The sequence below is a fragment of the Bombina bombina genome, chromosome 5 (genome assembly GCF_027579735.1).
Source record: "Bombina bombina isolate aBomBom1 chromosome 5, aBomBom1.pri, whole genome shotgun sequence".
Classification (NCBI taxonomy): Eukaryota; Metazoa; Chordata; class Amphibia; order Anura; family Bombinatoridae; genus Bombina; species Bombina bombina.
The window spans coordinates 963,199,565-963,218,103 of record NC_069503.1 but is presented as its reverse complement, the minus strand read 5'-3'; positions in this window follow the sequence as shown (position 1 = coordinate 963,218,103).

The window sequence follows — 18,539 nt, the reverse complement described above, 5'->3', positions numbered from 1 at the left end:
AGGGTGGTGTGGCGGTCAGCCTGGGACACTAGGAAGTTGGAAGCATCCAGAAGAAAGGTAAATAGGACGGTCAGTGGATATGTCAGGAAGCGGGGCGGTGTGAGCCTTAGGCATGTGGAATTTGAAGGGGAGTCAGGCAGATGTTTCTATTTGAAGGATGGGGTTCATTTGAATGAAGTTGGACTGCACCTATTTAATTTCACTATTAAGGAAGGGATCGAAAAGGCCATAGCCCTGTGTGACGGTACTCGCTGATGGCAAGTGGTGGCGGGGTGCTTGCTGTGATCTATTGAGGCTTACGCCTGATAGATAGTAGCTGGTACTTATGTCAGTAAGGAAAAGTGGAAAGTGATGGTGGACGCCCCGCCCCTGAAAAGGGGTGGGGGCTTATGGAGAGTAAAAGCAAGCACTGGGTGAAGTGTTAGTTAAGAGGTTATAATGTTGATAAAGTTTAACTTGTGTTGTTGTTTTAATAAACAGGCTGCGGCCTTTTCAATCCCATAAAATTGGTGGTGTCTTATTGAGAATGGATGGAGTGAACTCAGAAATGGGGGGTCAAGTTTAGCCCGGTGGACGCATGGAATAAAGGGCTATTTGACCCCCACTTTATGGGAGCGTTGGTAGGCTCCGCTGTGGGGGGTGGAGGATGTTGGGAGGAGATAAATACTCCTCCCCTGCTGAGATTTGGCAGTTGCAGAGTTGCGAGCAGCACGGAAGGGGGAAGTTTTCCCGCCCTCCCTCCCCAGGAATAGTGAATAACTGGTTTGTCGCAGCTACGGCGGGGTGCTTGCTGTGATCTATTGAGGCTTACGCCTGATAGATAGTAGCTGGTACTTATGTCAGTAAGGAAAAGTGGAAAGTGATGGTGGACGCCCCGCCCCTGAAAAGGGGTGGGGGCTTATGGAGAGTAAAAGCAAGCACTGGGTGAAGTGTTAGTTAAGAGGTTATAATGTTGATAAAGTTTAACTTGTGTTGTTGTTTTAATAAACAGGCTGCGGCCTTTTCAATCCCATAAAATTGGTGGTGTCTTATTGAGAATGGATGGAGTGAACTCAGAAATGGGGGGTCACAGATTTATAAATAGTGGGCGCTTAAAGCAGGAGATTCAGTAGATATGCAAAACAATTATAATTCCCTCTGTAGAGAATAGATCAGACTTAGGGGAATAATATCCAATCTACTACCGTTTTAATTATATTAAAATATTTAATTAATAAACAAATCTGATATATTAAAAAAAATTTATTTGATGAACAGTTCCAAAATGATAATTAATATTCAAGATTAAAACAACAATTAATATTCAATATCTAAAACAATACACATTCACTCCCAACTATAGTTGCTCTTTCAGCCGTTCACACACTCCCTAAAACAAATACAATCTAGATGATTATATAAAAACAATATAAATGCAAGCTTGAATTCGTATCAAAACCAGAAAGTGCAATATATTTCCAAAAAGGATTTAAAGGTAATCTTGTCTGTTCCTGATAAAAGATGTTATGATAAAAGTTTGTGCACAGTGCAATTTTTGACAGGTCCGCTACAGCAAGGTAAAGTGCCAGGTATTAGTCTCTTTAAAAACTGATTATCCCAGGTGACAACAGCCGTCGGTCTTTTTTCACCGGCGCTGTATTCAGTTTGCAAAAGAGTAGTCCATAAGACTTCAATACTTTACGGAAATCTCCGTTACAATCCTGTATGTTTTAAGGCTATCCGCCTTCTTACCGTTACTCCACTTGTATTTCAACCGCTCTGCTGCAAACAATAGACCGCACGCCGGCGGCTTCCAAGACTCCTACGTCACCTGGTTTCCGGAACCTCCAGGTGAATCAGACTTGCGCAAGTCTATTACGAGGTGTAGGAAGACCTCTAGTCCTGGTTCTGTTACCGCTCTTCAGTACTTACACAGTACGCGGTGAAAGATTATCCTCCAGTCTTTGTCTATCAGATAGACTAGTAGCAGAAAAAGGCAGTTTTTTGTGTAGTGACAGGGTGATTCTTCTACGCGTTTCAACCCGTGTGGGTCTTTATCAACACCTTGTAAATCCATAGCTCATTTTGGATGCATGTGCAGATTGCAGAGCTGTTACTGGCTGTTTTCTGTGTGTCTCGATCATTGGAAAGCCTAACTGTGCATAGGGATGTGCCAAACACTATGGCCTAGATTTAGAGTTTGGCGTTAGCCGTGAAAACCAGCGTTAGAGGCTCCTAACGCTGGTTTTAGGCTACCGCCGGTATTTGGAGTCACTCAAAATAGGGTCTAACGCTCACTTTTCAGCCGCGACTTTTCCATACCGCAGATCCCCTTACGTCAATTGCGTATCCTATCTTTTCAATGGGATTTTTCTAACTCCGGTTTTTAGAGTCGTTTCTGAAGTGAGCGTTAGACATCTAACGACAAAACTCCAGCCGCAGGAAAAAAGTCGTTTCTGAAGTGAGCGTTAGACATCTAACGACAAAACTCCAGCCGCAGGAAAAAAGTCAGTAGTTAAGAGCTTTCTGGGCTAACGCCGGTTTATAAAGCTCTTAACTACTGTACTCTAAAGTACACTAACACCCATAAACTACTTATGTACCCCTAAACCGAGGTCCCCCCACATCGCCGACACTCGAATAATTTTTTTTAACCCCTAATCTGCCGACCGCCACCTACGTTATCCTTATGTACCCCTAATCTGCTGCCCCTAACACCGCCGACCCCTATATTATATTTATTAACCCCTAATCTGCCCCCCACAACGTCGCCTCCACCTGCCTACACTTATTAACCCCTAATCTGCTGAGCGGACCTGAGCGCTACTATAATAAAGTTATTAACCCCTAATCCGCCTCACTAACCCTATAATAAATAGTATTAACCCCTAATCTGCCCTCCCTAACATCGCCGACACCTAACTTCAATTATTAACCCCTAATCTGCCGACCGGAGCTCACCGCTATTCTAATAAATGGATTAACCCCTAAAGCTAAATCTAACCCTAACACTAACACCCCCCTAAGTTAAATATAATTTAAATCTAACGAAATAAATTAACTCATATTAAATAAATTATTCCTATTTAAAGCTAAATACTTACCTGTAAAATAAATCCTAATATAGCTACAATATAAATTATATTTATATTATAGCTATTTTAGGATTTATATTTATTTTACAGGTAACTTTGTATATATTTTAACCAGGTACAATAGCTATTAAATAGTTAAGAACTATTTAATAGCTAAAATAGTTAAAATAATTACAAATTTACCTGTAAAATAAATCCTAACCTAAGTTACAATTAAAACTAACACTATACTATCAATAAATTAATTAAATAAAATACCTACAATTACCTACAATTAACCTAACACTACACTATCAATAAATTAATTAAATAAACTACCTACAATTAACCTAACACTACACTATCAATAAATTAATTAAATATAATTCCTACAAATAAATACAAATAAATAAACTTGCTAAAGTACAAAAAATAAAAAAGAACTAAGTTACAAAAAATAAAAAAATATCTACAAACATAAGAAAAATATTACAACAATTTTAAACTAATTACACCTACTCTAAGCCCCCTAATAAAACAACAAAGCCCCCCAAAATAAAAAATGCCCTACCCTATTCTAAATTACTAAAGTTAAAAGCTCTTTTACCTTACCAGCCCTGAACAGGGCCCTTTGCGGGGCATGCCCCAAGAAGTTCAGCTCTTTTGCCTGTAAAAAAAAAACATACAATACCCCCCCCAACATTACAACCCACCACCCACATACCCCTAATCTAACCCAAACCCCCCTTAAATAAACCTAACACTAAGCCCCTGAAGATCATCCTACCTTGTCTTCACCTCACCAGGTATCACCAATCCGTTCTGGCTCCAAAATCTTCATCCAAAGGGCCCTGTTCAGGGCTGGTGAGGTAAAAGAGCTTTTAACTTTAGTAATTTAGAATAGGGTAGGGCATTTTTTATTTTGGGGGGCTTTGTTGTTTTATTAGGGGGCTTAGAGTAGGTGTAATTAGTTTAAAATTGTTGTAATATTTTTCTTATGTTTGTAGATATTTTTTTATTTTTTGTAACTTAGTTCTTTTTTATTTTTTGTACTTTAGCAAGTTTATTTATTTGTATTTATTTGTAGGAATTGTATTTAATTAATTTATTGATAGTGTAGTGTTAGGTTAATTATAGGTAGTTTATTTAATTAATTTATTGATAGTGTAGTGTTAGGTTAATTAACTATTTAATAGCTATTGTACCTGGTTAAAATAAATACAAAGTTACTTGTAAAATAAATATAAATCCTAAAATAGCTATAATATAAATATAATTTATATTGTAGCTATATTAGGATTTATTTTACAGGTAAGTATTTAGCTTTAAATAGGAATAATTTATTTAATAAGAGTTAATTTATTTCGTTAGATTTAAATTATATTTAACTTAGGGGGGTGTTAGTGTTAGGGTTAGATTTAGCTTTAGGGGTTAATCCATTTATTAGAATAGCGGTGAGCTCCGGTCGGCAGATTAGGGGTTAATAATTGAAGTTAGGTGTCAGCGATGTTAGGGAGGGCAGATTAGGGGTTAATACTATTTAATATAGGGTTTGTGAGGCGGATTAGGGGTTAATAACTTTATTATAGTAGCGCTCAGGTCCGGTCGGCAGATTAGGGGTTAATAAGTGTAGGCAGGTGGAGGCGACGTTGTGGGGGGCAGATTAGGGGTTAATAAATATAATATAGGGGTCGGCGGTGTTAGGGGCAGCAGATTAGGGGTACATAAGGATAACGTAGGTGGCGGCGCTTTGCGGTCGACAGATTAGGGGTTAATTATTGTAGGTAGGTGGAGGCGACGTTGTGGGGGGCAGATTAGGGGTTAATAAATATAATATAGGGGTCGGCGATGTTAGGGAACCAGATTAGGGGTACATAGGGATAATGTAAGTAGCGGCGGTTTACGGAGCAGCAGATTAGGAGTTAAAAATAATATGCAGGGGTCAGCGATAGCGGGGGCGGCAGATTAGGGTTAATAAGTGTAAGGTTAGGGGTGTTTAGACTCGGGGTACATGTTAGAGTGTTAAGTGCAGACGTAGGAAGGGTTACCGCATAGCAAACAATGGGGCTGCGTTAGGAGCTGAACGCGGCTTTTTTGCAGGTGTTAGGTTTTTTTTCAGCTCAAACTGCCCCATTGTTTCCTATGGGAGAATCGTGCACGAGCACGTTTTTGAGGCTGGCCGCATCCGTAAGCAACTCTGGTATCGAGAGTTGAAGCTGCGTTAAAAATGCTCTACGCTCCTTTTTTGGAGCCTAACGCAGCCTTTATGTAGACTCTCGATACCAGAGTTATTTTTATGGTGCGGCCAGAAAAAAGCCGGCGTTAGTTTTTCGGGTCGTTACCGACAAAACTCCAAATCTAGGCTTATATATACTGTTTGGTACGTCCATATGCACAGTAAGGTTTTCCCATGATTGAGACATACTTTATTATTATTTATTTGTTGTTTACTTGGCACACTAATACAAATATATGGTAACTACACTAAAAAATAGGTTTCGTAGATGCCTTTTAAAACACGTGTTATATTTTTTAATGAATATAGCAAACAACCTTATGTAAAATAAGTCACATCATAGTAAAATTCATTCACTAAAAGTTCAAGGAATAAAATAGTGGCCTTTATAAAAGCCTGTTCTATGGCGATTTACCACCTGGGTGCAGCTTCTTTTAGCCCAGTAATGCTTTTCACAGAGAAGAACTTTCCTGTAGTATATTAGTCTGATCCCGCCTATTACGGTCAGTCCAGCACCGAAATACCAGGCAATTCCTTTCTGAACAAGCAACACAGCAACCCCAGACGATTGTTTCTGTGTTTATATATATATATATATATATATATATATATAATATATAACATAAATTATGCTTACCTGATAATTTCATTTCCATATGTATGGGAAGAGTCCACAGCTGCATTCCTTACTGGGAAATACTGAACCTGGCCACCAGGAGGGGGCAAAGACACCCCAGCCAAATGCTCAAATACCTCCCCCACTTCCTCATAACCCCAGTCATTCTGCCAAGGGAACAAGGAACAGTAGGAGAAATATCAGGGTGAAAAAGGTGCCACAAGAAAAAAAAATCAAATTTAGGGCCGCCCATCGAAGAACACGGGGAGGAGCTGTGGACTCTTCCCATACAGATGGAAATGAAATTATCAAGTAATCATAATTTATGTTTTCCATCTCTGGGAAGAGTTCACAGCTGCATTCCTTACTTGTGGGAAACATATACCCATGCTCTAGAGTACAAGGAATGCTAACAGGAGGGAAAAAAGACAGGCAAACCCTAATCTGACGGCAAAACCTTTCTCCCGAAGGCTGCTTCAGCAGAAGCAAAAACATCAAACTTGTAAAATTTTGGAAAAAGTATGTAAGGAGAACCAGATAGTCGCCTTACAAATCTGATCCATAGAGGCCTCATTTTTAAGGCCCAAGAGGAAACCACTGCTCTCGTAGAATGAGCCGTAATCCTCAGAAGAGGCTTATGTCCCACCATTTCTATGCTAAACGGATGACACTCCTAAGACAAAAAGATAAGGAAGTCGAAGAGGCACTCTGACCCCTACGCTTCCTGGAAAAGAGAACAACCAGAGAAAGAGGTTTGTCTTAATTCCTTCAGGGCCCGAAGATAAAACTTCAAGGTACAAACCACATCCAGAAATACATTGTAAATGTTCCTTCGACGAAGAAGGATTAGGACATAAGAAAGGAACCACAATCTCTTGATTGATGTTGCAAATTGACACAACCTTAGGAAGAAACCTAACTTGGTTCGTAGAACAGCCTTATAGGCATGAAAAGTCAGATAAGGAGGGGTGCATTGCAAGGCAGCAATCACAGATACTCTGCATGCAGAAGCAATAGCCAGTAGAAAAGGAACCTTCCAAGACACCTATTTAATGTCTACTTCATGCATAGGCTCCAACGGAGCCTGTTGCAAAACCTTAAGGACAAGATTTAAACTCCAAGGAGGAGCTTTAGATCTAAACACAGGTCTGATCCCAGCAGAGCCTTAACAAATGGCTGCATATCTGGAAGCTCTGCAAACCTCTTGTGCAGTAACACAAGTTTGTTTGATTGAGAACATGCATTGTTTGGCTGGTTTAGGGACCCAGGTTTTTGAAGAGACCTTGACATGGTACCTGGGCTTGTCCCATTTGGCCAGATGTGGTAACTAACCCTTCCATTTTTGTAAGTGAGTGCTGGACTTTCTCTCTGTGTTGTATTAATTTGTTTTGTAATTTTCCCTTTGGGCCTTGCACCCAGACCTGTCTGGGGTTAACTGCCTGTGACTCTGGGGACAACACAGCTTCCTGTGAGTGCCATTGTGTACCCAGAGATGAGCATGTTGCAGGGTCATGGGATGTGTACCCCGTTCAGTCCGAGAGTGCAGTGCCCTTCTGTGTTTTGTATATATGGGATTGAAACAGCCAATAGAATGCAAGCTCAATCCTAATGTCAGCCAATAGGATTGAACTTCAATCCTATTGGCTGATTGCATCAGCCAATAGGATTTTTTCTACCTTAATTCCGATTTCCTGATAGAATTCTATCAGCCAATCGGAATCTAAGGGACGCCATCTTGGATGATGTCACTTAAAGGTACCTTCATTCGTCGTTAGTCCGTCGGATGAAGAGGATGCTCCGCGTCGGATGTCTTGAAGATGGACCCGCTCGGCATCGGATGGATGAAGATAGAAGATGTCGTCTGGATGAAGACTTCTGCCCGTCTGGAGGAGTTTGGCAATTGGACAAAAAAATTGTAGCAAAGAATGCTTATGTATTAAAAAAAAAGTCACAATCACAAAATATGACAATTTATTGCCAAACTGCAAAAACATCTTGTAAATGTAGTGCCAATTAGTAGATTTATTTAGGAAGATAATGTTGGGTTTATATCTCACCCCACGCTTAGTTTGTGTGTGTTTGTGAACAGTAGTTCTATTCTGCTCTTATTTCCCAGACATCGGTCACTGTCTAATCCATGAAATATATCATGAAAAGCTTTGAAACGCAAAGCTCCTTTAGAGAAAGTGGACATTAAAAAAAAAAATCTGAAAGATTATTTTAAAGTTGATTTTATTTTAATAATTTGTCCTTTTCTCAATAATGTTACTTTTTTATCAAGCTTGTAAATGTTTTCTTTATCCGTCATCAGTCCGAGTTGTCAGCCAATTAGCATGCATTGTATGATCTATGAGCAAACTGCAAGGTGTCCTTTAGTTGCTTAGGCAGCCTGACAATGGCTAAAAGCATCAGTTCGACCACCATATCAGTAAAGTAGCAAACCCTATAAAAGTAATTTTTTTAAATTTTATTTTCAACTTGCTGAGGCCTATCTATCAAACTGTCCACTGTGCTGCATTCGCCGGCACCAATACGCTCGCCTAACATTGCTAACATTGCGGCCGCGGACTTCAATACGATCTCCATATTTATAAAAAAAGCCGTCAAAATGCCGTGCACCAAGTACAGGGTGATGAGCAGCGGACTGTTGTTAACTAACACTCATCAATCTCGCTGCTATTCGGCTTTTTCCCAACTTTATTTATACCCTGTCACTAAACACCGCCACTATACTAAAATGTTTAACCCCTATCCCGCCGCTCCCGAACCCCGCCGCAACCTAAATAAAGTTATTAACCCCTATCCCTTCGCTCCCGGAGCCCACTGCAACTTTAATAAAGCTATTAACCTCTATCCCGCCACTCCCAGAGCCCACCGCAACGTTAATAAAGCTATTAACCCCTATCCCGCCGCTCCTGGACCCCACCGCCACTAAATAAATGTATTAATCCCTATCCTGCTGCTCCCGGACCCCCCCCGCCACTAAATAAATGTATTAACCCCTGGCCTCCCACATCACTACCACTTACTAAATCTATTAACCCCTAAACCGCCAGCCCCTCACATCGCCATAAACTAAAGTAAGCTATTAACCGCTAAACCTATCAACCCGCTAACTTTACATTATAATTACCTCATCCCCCTCTTATAATAAATTTAAACTTACCTGCAGAATTAATATAAACTATATTAAACTATTAATTAACCTACCCTATTATATTAAAATTACATTAAACTATATTAAACTATTAATTAACCTACCCTAACTATTATACTAAAATTACATTAAACTATATTAAACTATTATTTAACCTACCCTAACTATTATATTAAAATTACATTAAACTACAAATTAAATTAACTATATTACATATTTAAAAACCTAACACTACTCAAATTATTTAAATCTACTATAAAAATTACTAAATTACAAAAAATAACAACTAAGTTACAAAAAATAAAAAACACTAAGTTACAAAAAATAAAAAACACTAAGTTACAAAAAATAAAAAAGAATTACACCTAATCTAATAGCCCTATCAAAATAAAAAAGCCCCCCCAAAATAAAAAATCCCTAGCCTACAATAAACTACCAATGGCCCTTAAAAGGGCCTTTTGCATGGGCATTGCCCCAAAGAAATCAGCTCTTTTACCTGTAAAAAGAAATACAAACAACCCCCAACAGTAAAACTCACCACCCACACAACCAAATCCCAAAAATAAAACCCGATCTAAAAATACCTAATCTCCCCATTGCCCTGAAAAGGAGATTTGTATGGACATTGCCCTTAAAAGGGCATTTAGCTATTTTACTTCCCAAAGTCACTAACCTAAAATTAAAACCCACCCAATAAACCCTTAAAAAAAACTAACACTAACCACCGACGATCCACTTACAGTTTTCGAAGACTGGACATCCATCCTCATCCAAGCGGCAGAAGTCCTCAGAGAAGCCAACAGAAGTCTTCATCCAAGCCGGCCGAAGTCTTTATCCAAGCTGGCAGAAGTCTTCATCCAGACGGCATCTTTTATCTTCAGCCATCCGGTGCGGAGCGGCTCCATCTTCAAGACATCCTGCGCGGAGCATCCTCTTCTTACGACGTCTCTTGAAGAATGAAGTTTCCCTTTAAATGACGTCATCCAAGATGAATTATATCAGCCAATAGGAATTAAGGGGGGTAAAATCTTATTGAGATTGAGATTTCATCCTATTGGCTGATCCAAGCAGCCAATAGGATTGAGCTTGCATTCTATTGGCTATTCCAATCAGCCAATAGAATGCAAGCTCAATCCTATTGGATGAAAGCTCAATCCTATTTGCTGATTGCTACAGCAAATATGATTTTTTCCCCCTTAATTCCTATTGGCTGATCAAATTCTATCAGTCAATCGGAATCTAAGGGACGCCATCTTGGATGACGTCATTTAAAGGGAAACTTCATTCTTAAAGAGACGTCGTAAGAAGAGGATGCTCCGCGCAGGATGTCTTGAAGATAGAGCCGCTCCGCGCCAGATGGATGAAGATAGAAGATGCCGTCTGGATGAAGATTTCTGCCCGTTTGGATGAAGACTTCTCCCGGCTTCATTGAGGACTTCTTGCCCCTTGGATGAAGACTTCTCCAGGCTGGATGAGGATGGATGTCCGGTCTTCGAAAACTGTAAGTGGATCGTCGGTGGTTAGTGTTAGTTTTTTAAGGGTTTATTGGGTGGGTTTTAATTTTAGGTTAGGGACGTTGGGCAGTAAAAGAGCTAAATGCCCTTTTAAGGGCAATGCCCATACAAATGCCCTTTTAAGGGCAATGGGGAGCTTAGGTTTTTTTAGATAAGGTTTTATTTGGGGGGTTTGGTTGTGTGGGTGGTGGGTTTTACTGTTAAGGGGGGTGTTTGTATTTTTATTTTACAGATAAAAGAGCTGATTTATTTGGGGCAATGCCCTGCAAAAGGCCCTTTTAATGGCCATTGGTAGTTTATTGTAGGCTAGGGTTTTTTTTATTTTGGGGGCAGCTTTTTTATTTTGATAGGGCTATTAGATTAGGTGTAATTCTTTTTTATTTTTGATACTGTGGTTTTCTATTTTTGTAACTTAGTGTTTTTTAATTTTTTTGTAATTTAGTAATTTTTAATAAATTTAAATAACTTGAGTAGGGTTAGGTTTTTAAATATTTAATATAGTCAATTTAATTGTTAGTTTAATGTAATTTTAGTATAATAGTTAGGGTAGGTTAATTGATAGTTTAATATACAGTAGTTTAATGTAATTGTAGGATAATAGGGTAGGTTAATTTATAGTTTAATATAGTTTAATGTAATTGTAGGATAATAGTTAGGGTAGGTTAATTAATAGTTTAATATAGTTTATTTTAATTCTACAGGTAAGTTTTAATTTATGAATCTATTAATGTAAAGTTAGCTGGTTTTTAGGTTTAGGGGTTAATAGCTTAATTTAGTTTATGGTGATGTGGGGGGCTGGCGGTTTAGGGGTAAATAGGTTTAGTTAGTGGTAGTGATGTGGGAGGCCAGGGGTTTAGGGGTTAATAATTTTATTACAGTTGCTGCGGGGTCCAGGGGCGGCGGGATAGGGGTTAATACATTTATTTTAGTTGCGGTGGGGTCCGGGAGGGGTGGGATAGGGGTTAATACTTTTAGTTAGTTGCGGTGGGCTTGGGGAGCGGTGGGATAGGGGTTAATATATTTATTTAGTTACGGTGGGGTCCGGGAGCGGCGGGATAGGGGTTAATATATTTATTTAGTTGTGGTGGGGTCCAGGAGCGGCGGGATAGGGGTTAATATATTTATTTAGTTGTGGTGGGGTCCGGGAGCGGCGGGATAGGGGTTAATATATTTATTTAGTTGCGGATTGAAAACCAGGTATGCTGGGCCGGAATAGTGGCAAGCGTACCTGTTAGTAGTTTGATAAATGGCAAAAGGTGTCAGATAGTGCCGAATTTGTATTCAGAACATCTGTAATGACGTAAGCATCGATCTGTGTCGGATTAAGACCGGCGGATCGTATGTTACGTCACAAATTTCAACTTTTGCCGGTCTGTAGGCTTTGATAAATTGGTTGAATCAGGCTCGCCACAATTACGCTGCGTAATTCCAGCATATTTTGCGGTTGACAGCTTGATAAATATCCCTCGCTATCTCTAAATGTACTTTTAAGTTTACTCGCTGTTCTTTCATATGCATGACAGATTGTTTTTTGTTTGTTGTTGTTTTTTTGTCTTCCATATCCCTTTAGTTATTGTCAAATAGGTATTGCAGAACTAAAGGTGAATTGGAATTTGACTTTAATGGGCCTTTTGCCACCATCAATATTGAAATCTTAGTCAAGTTAAAAAACAAAATTGCTACCAAACCACATTTGCAATTAGATGTAAATCCTTTTGAAAATCAGGGATTTTGTGTAGCTACCTTACAAACCCTTTAACTGCAATTGAATAAAGTTAGCTAAAACAACTATATTAAAAGGGCATGAAACCCAAAAATGTTCTTTCATGATTCAGATAGAGAATACAATTTTAAACAACTTCCAATTTACTTATATCTAATTTGCTTTATTCTTCTGGCATCCTATGCTGAAGAAGCAGCAATGCACTACTGGAAGTATTCTAAGCACATCAGGTGAACCAATCACAAAAGGGTTCTAATATGCAGTCACCAATCAGCAGCTAGCTCCCAGTAATGCTTTAGAACTCCTGAGCCTACCTAGGTATACTTTCAACAAAGGATACCAAAAGGACAAGGCAAATTAGATAATACAAGTAAATTGGATAGTTGTTTAAAATGTTATGCTTTATCTGAATCTTTAAATATTTTTTGGAGTTGTACATCCCTTTAAGGTTTCATTTTCAATAAAAATCTCTCTCTCTCTCTCTCTCTCTCTCTCTCTCTCTCTCTCTCCTCTCTCACACACAAAATACCATACCATTCCTTTATTAGCTTCTCACATCAAAGTTCAGAAGGACATGAAGTCATTTCAAACTCTTTTCACATTTTGCTTTCAAAAATGCGTAATAGAAGGTAAGCAATAGATGTATTTGTTTAAGACAAGCAGCAAAGGTGAAGGATGCTAGAGTGTTTATTTTTAAGTAGGGAATCATTTTGAAATACTGAGCTGCAATATCTCACTTGCCAGGACACATTTAAACATAAAACACGCTTATGAGACACATAAGTGTCAAAACCTCTTACTATGGTTAGGAGGAAACAGTTCTTGCTCATATTTTGGTTATATAGTAAGTATCTATGTGTAAGTTGTTGTTTTTTTAACTGGAAAGTAGCTAAATAATGTATCTATTCAGAAATATTATCATTTTCAAATAGTGGTTCTTTACATGCTTGAAGTATTTTTTTTAGTGTAATGTACCTTTAACTATCAAAACTATTGCATGATGGGAGGTTTTGTGGCGTAAAAAAATATTTTTAACTTTTTAAGATACTATCAAAGGGTAAAAAAGATTATCCCAGAACATAATCTTCTATAAGCTATTACAGTAATAATATACGATCAAAGAGTTCAAGCATAACATATATTAAAATGTTTTTATGCAATTCCTGCAAGATTTTCTTCACAAAAGGATAAAAGTTAAAAGAACATTTTAAAAAGAAAAAGTGGAATATTTTTACATTTAGCCAATAGCGCAGTCTTTTATTTCACATATATAAAGTATTGATGAAGGAAATAATATTCTATACACTTGCAAAGATATAGCCAGAACATTGACACATAATGGGTGACTTTATATACAGAGGGTGGGCATATTACAAGTATTCCAACATATAGGTTGTGATCTCACAAAGATTTAGTAGCCAAATATTCATAACACAGAGAGAGCAATGAATAAGTCAACACTTAGCTAGTATACAGGTAGCTGACATGTATTAATTAACTCCTTAATTAACTCCATAAACAAAAAGCTAATAACTATTCCATAATCCTCCATTCAGTGAGCTGGCATAAATCTACGTGGTACATGATGAAGTAATATGTAGCTAATCATAGACACAGGGGAGAGAGTGTTAGAAAAAAAACTAACAACTGCGATCGCGGAATGAAAAATCTCAGTAATGCAGCCCCTTTGATGTCTATGGGAGAAAAAAAGTTACGTTTAAACCAAACACCCTAACATAAACCCCAAGTCTAAACACCCCTAATATGCCGCCCCTAACATTGCCGACACCTAAATAAAGTTATTAACCCCTAATCTGCCGCCCCCAACATCGGCAACAATAATAAAAGCTATTAACCCCTAATCTGCCACTCACCAACATCGCCGCCACTATAATAAAGTTATTAACCCCTAAACCTCCAGACTCCCACATCTCACTAAATAAACCTATTAACCCCTAAACAGCCAGCCCCCCACATTGCAAAACACTAAATTAAACTATTAACCCCTAAACCTAAAACCCCCTAGCTTTAAATTAAAATTACAATATAACTATATTTAAATAAACAAAAACTTACATGTGAAATAAATATCAACCTAACATTAAACTATAAATTAACCTAACATAACTAATCTAATAAAATAAAAAATACTACCACTTAAAATATCTAAATTACGAATTTAAGAAAACCTAACACTATGAAAACAAAATCTAAATTACAACTAAAAAAAAACAAATCCTATGAAAAATTTTAAAAATCTAAGTTTACCAAAAATATTTAACACTAAAATCATGAAAAATAAACACTAAGATTACCAAAAAAATGTATGAAATTATCAAAAATAAAAACAATTACATCTAATCTAATAGCCCTATAAAAAATAAAAAAAGCCTCCCCAAAATAAAAACACCCCCTAGCCTACAATAAACTATCAATAGCCCTTAAAAGGGCCTTTTGTAGGGCATTGCCCTAAATAAATCAGCTCTTTTTACTTGTAAAAAAATACAAAGTCCCCCCAACAATAAAACCCACCACCTAACCAACTCCCCAAAATATAAAACCTAACTCTAAGAAAAACCTAAGATACCCAGTGCCCCTAAATGGGCATTTGTATGGACATTGCCCTTAAAAGGGCATTTAGCTCTTTTGCATTGCCCTTAAAAGGACATTTAGCTCTTTTTCAAAGCCCAAAGACCTAATCTAAAAAAAAAAAACACCCCAAAAAAAGAAAAAAAACCTAACACTAACCCCAGAAGATCTACTCACGGTTTCTGAAGTCCAGACATCCATCAACATTCAGGCGGTGAGGTCTTCATCCATCCCGGGGGTGTCTTCTATCTTCATCCCGGCAGCGTGGAGCAGAGCCATCCTGGAAGACGAAGAAATCCTGTTCAAATCAGCCAATAGTATTTCAGTAGCTCTCATCATATTGGCTGTTTTGAACAGCCAATAGGATTTCAGACGCTCTCATTCTATTGGCTGATTTGAATTTGAAGAATCCAATCAGCCAATAGGAATGCAAGGTACGCCATTTTGAAAGGGCTAACTTGCATTCAACTTCAGTGTACGGCGACGACCATATGAAGAGGACGTTCCGCGCAGGATGTTTTCGGCTTCCAGGTTGGGCAATGCTCTTACAAATGCCCCTTTAGGGGACAATGGGTAGCTTAGGTTTTTTTTAGAGTTAGTTTTTTGCAGGTAAAAGAGTTGATTTCTTTAGGGCAATGCCCTACAAAAGGCAGTTTTAAGGGCTATTGGTAGTTTATTGTAGGCTAGGGGGTGTTTTTATTTTGGGGAGGAGCTTTTTTATTTTTATAGGTCTATTAGATTAGGTTTAATTGTTTTTATTTTTGATAATTTCGTTTATTTTTGTAATCTTAGTGTTTTTTATTTTTCGTTATTTTAGTGTTAATTATGTTTGGTAAACTTAGATTTTTAAATTTTTTGTAGGATTTATTATTTTTTATTTGTAATTTAGATTCTTAATTTTTTTCTTAGTGTTAGGTTTTTTAAATTTGTAATTTAGATATTTTAATTGGTAGTATTTTTTATTTTATTAGATTAGTTATGTTAAGTTAAATTATAGTTTAATGTTAGGTTAATATTTATTTCATAGGTGAGTTTTTATTTATTTAAATAGTTATATTGTAATTTTAATTTAAAGTTTAATTTAGTGTTTTGTGATGTGGGGGCCCCGGCGGTTTAGGGGTTAATAGGTTTATTTAGTGGCTGAGATGTGGGAGGCTGGAGGTTTAGGGGTTAATAACTTTATTTAATGGCAGTAATGTCAGGGAGCGGCGGAATAGGGGTTAATAACTTTATTATAGTGGCGGCAATGTCGGGGTGCGGCAGTTTAGGGGTTAATATATTTAAATAGTGTTGGCGATGTGGGCATCAGATTAGGGGTTAATAACTTTAATGAATAGTTGTGATGTGAGTGGGCGGCAGATTAGGGGTTTTTAGGTTTAATATAATGTTTGCGATGAGGGAGGGTGGCAGTTTAGGGGTTAATAAGTAGTTTATGGGTGTTAGTATACTTTGTAACACTTTAGTTATGAGTTTTGTGAAACATTTTTGTGGCGCAAAACTCATAACTACTGATGTCAAATGGCGGTATGGATCGTGTCGGTATAGGCTGTAATGCAAGTATTTTTGCTGAACCGCACAACCTGTAATACCGGTGCTATGGAAATCCCATGCAAATTGTCATTTTTTTTAGTGCGGGATTGACATTGCGTTACAGGCTAAAATACTTGCAGTATAGCTATACTGACACGACTCCCAATAGCGCAGTTACTGCTTTTACGCTGAAATTGCCATTTTTTTTCAGCGTTAAAAGCCACAACGCAAAACTCATAATCTAGGTGATTGTGAGTGTAATTTCTGGCTGTGTTTACATACGCCTAGATTTAGAGTTTTACGGCCAAAGGGGTGAGTTAGCTACGCATGTTTTTTCCCCCGCACCTTTTAAATAACGCTGGAATTGAGAGTTCTCTGAAGGGCTGCGTTAGGCTCCAAAAAGGGAGCGTAGAGGCATATTTACCGCCACTTCAACTCTCAATACCAGCGTTGCTTACGGTAGCGGCTAGCTGGAAAAACGTGCTCGTGCACGATTCCCCCATAGGAAACAATGGGGCAGTTTGGGCTGAAAAAAACACCTGCAAGAAAGCAGCGTTAAGCTACCAAACGCAGCCCCATTGTTTCCTATGGGGAAACACTCTCTAAGTCTGCACCTAACACCCTAACATGTACCCCGAGTCTAAACACCCCTAACCTTACACTTATTAACCCCTAATCTGCCGCCCCCGCTATCACTGACACCTACATTATATTATTAACCCCTAATCTGCTGCTCTGGACACCGCTGCAACCTACATTATACCTATGTACCAATAATCTGCTGCCCACAACATCGCCGACCCCTATATTATATTTATTAACCCCTAATCTGCCGACCGGACCTCGCCGCCACTCTAATAAATGTATTAACCCCTAAACCGCCACACTTCCGCCTCGCAAACCCTATAATAAATAGTATTAACCCCTAATCTGCCCTCCCTAACATAGGCGACACCTAACTTCAAGTATTAACCCCTAATCTGCCGACCGGACCTCGCCGCTACTCTAATAAATGTATTAACCCCTAAAGCTAAGTCTAACCCTACCCTAACACCCCCCTAAGTTAAATATAATTTTTATCTAACTAAATAAATTAAATCTTATTAACTAAAGTATTCCCATTTAAAGCTAAATACTTACCTGCAAAATAAACCCTAATATAGCTACAATATAACGAATAATTATATTGTAGCTATTTTAGGATTTATATTTATTTTACAGGCAACTTTGTATTTATTTTAACTAGGTACAATAGCTATTAAATCAGTGATTTGCAACCTTTTTTTTGCCGTGGCACACTTTTTTACATTAAAAAATCCTGCGGCACACCACCATCCCAAAATTTTACAAAATTACACATTGTAGCCTAATACAGGATATATATATATATATATATATATGTATGTATATATATATATATATATATATATATATATACACATACTGCATATATATACACTGTACTGTGCTGTCATGCCATGCCTCCTACAAACTATACATGCCATATTGACATTCTTTTACAAACAATCATAATGATTGTCTGTGAATGAATGTCAATTTCATGGTTGTAAATGATGCCTGATCAGCCTGTCACATACCTCCCAATATTTAAAAATTTGAAAGAGGGACACCCCTGCACTGTTGTCAATCTGCCGCGCCACACCTGAGGATCTCTCACGGCACACTGGTTGAAAAACACTGTATTAAATAGTTATTAACTATTTAATAGCTACCTAGTTAAAATAATTACAAAATTACCTGTAAAATAAATCCTAACCTAAGTTACAATTAAATCTAACACTACACTATCAATAAATAAATTAACTAAACTACCTACAATTACCTACAATTAAATCAACTAAACTAAATTACAAAAAACAAACACTAAATTACAAAAAAAAAAAAGATTACAAGAATTTTAAGCTATTTACATCTACTTTAAGCCCCCTAATAAAATAACAAAGCCCCGCAAAATAAAAAAATTCCCTACCCTAATCTAAATTAAAATAGTTAACAGCTCTATTACCTTACCAGCCCTTAAAAGGGCTTTTTGCGGGGCATGCCCCAAAGAAATCAGCTCTTTTGCCTGTAAATAAAAACATACAATACCCCCCCAACATT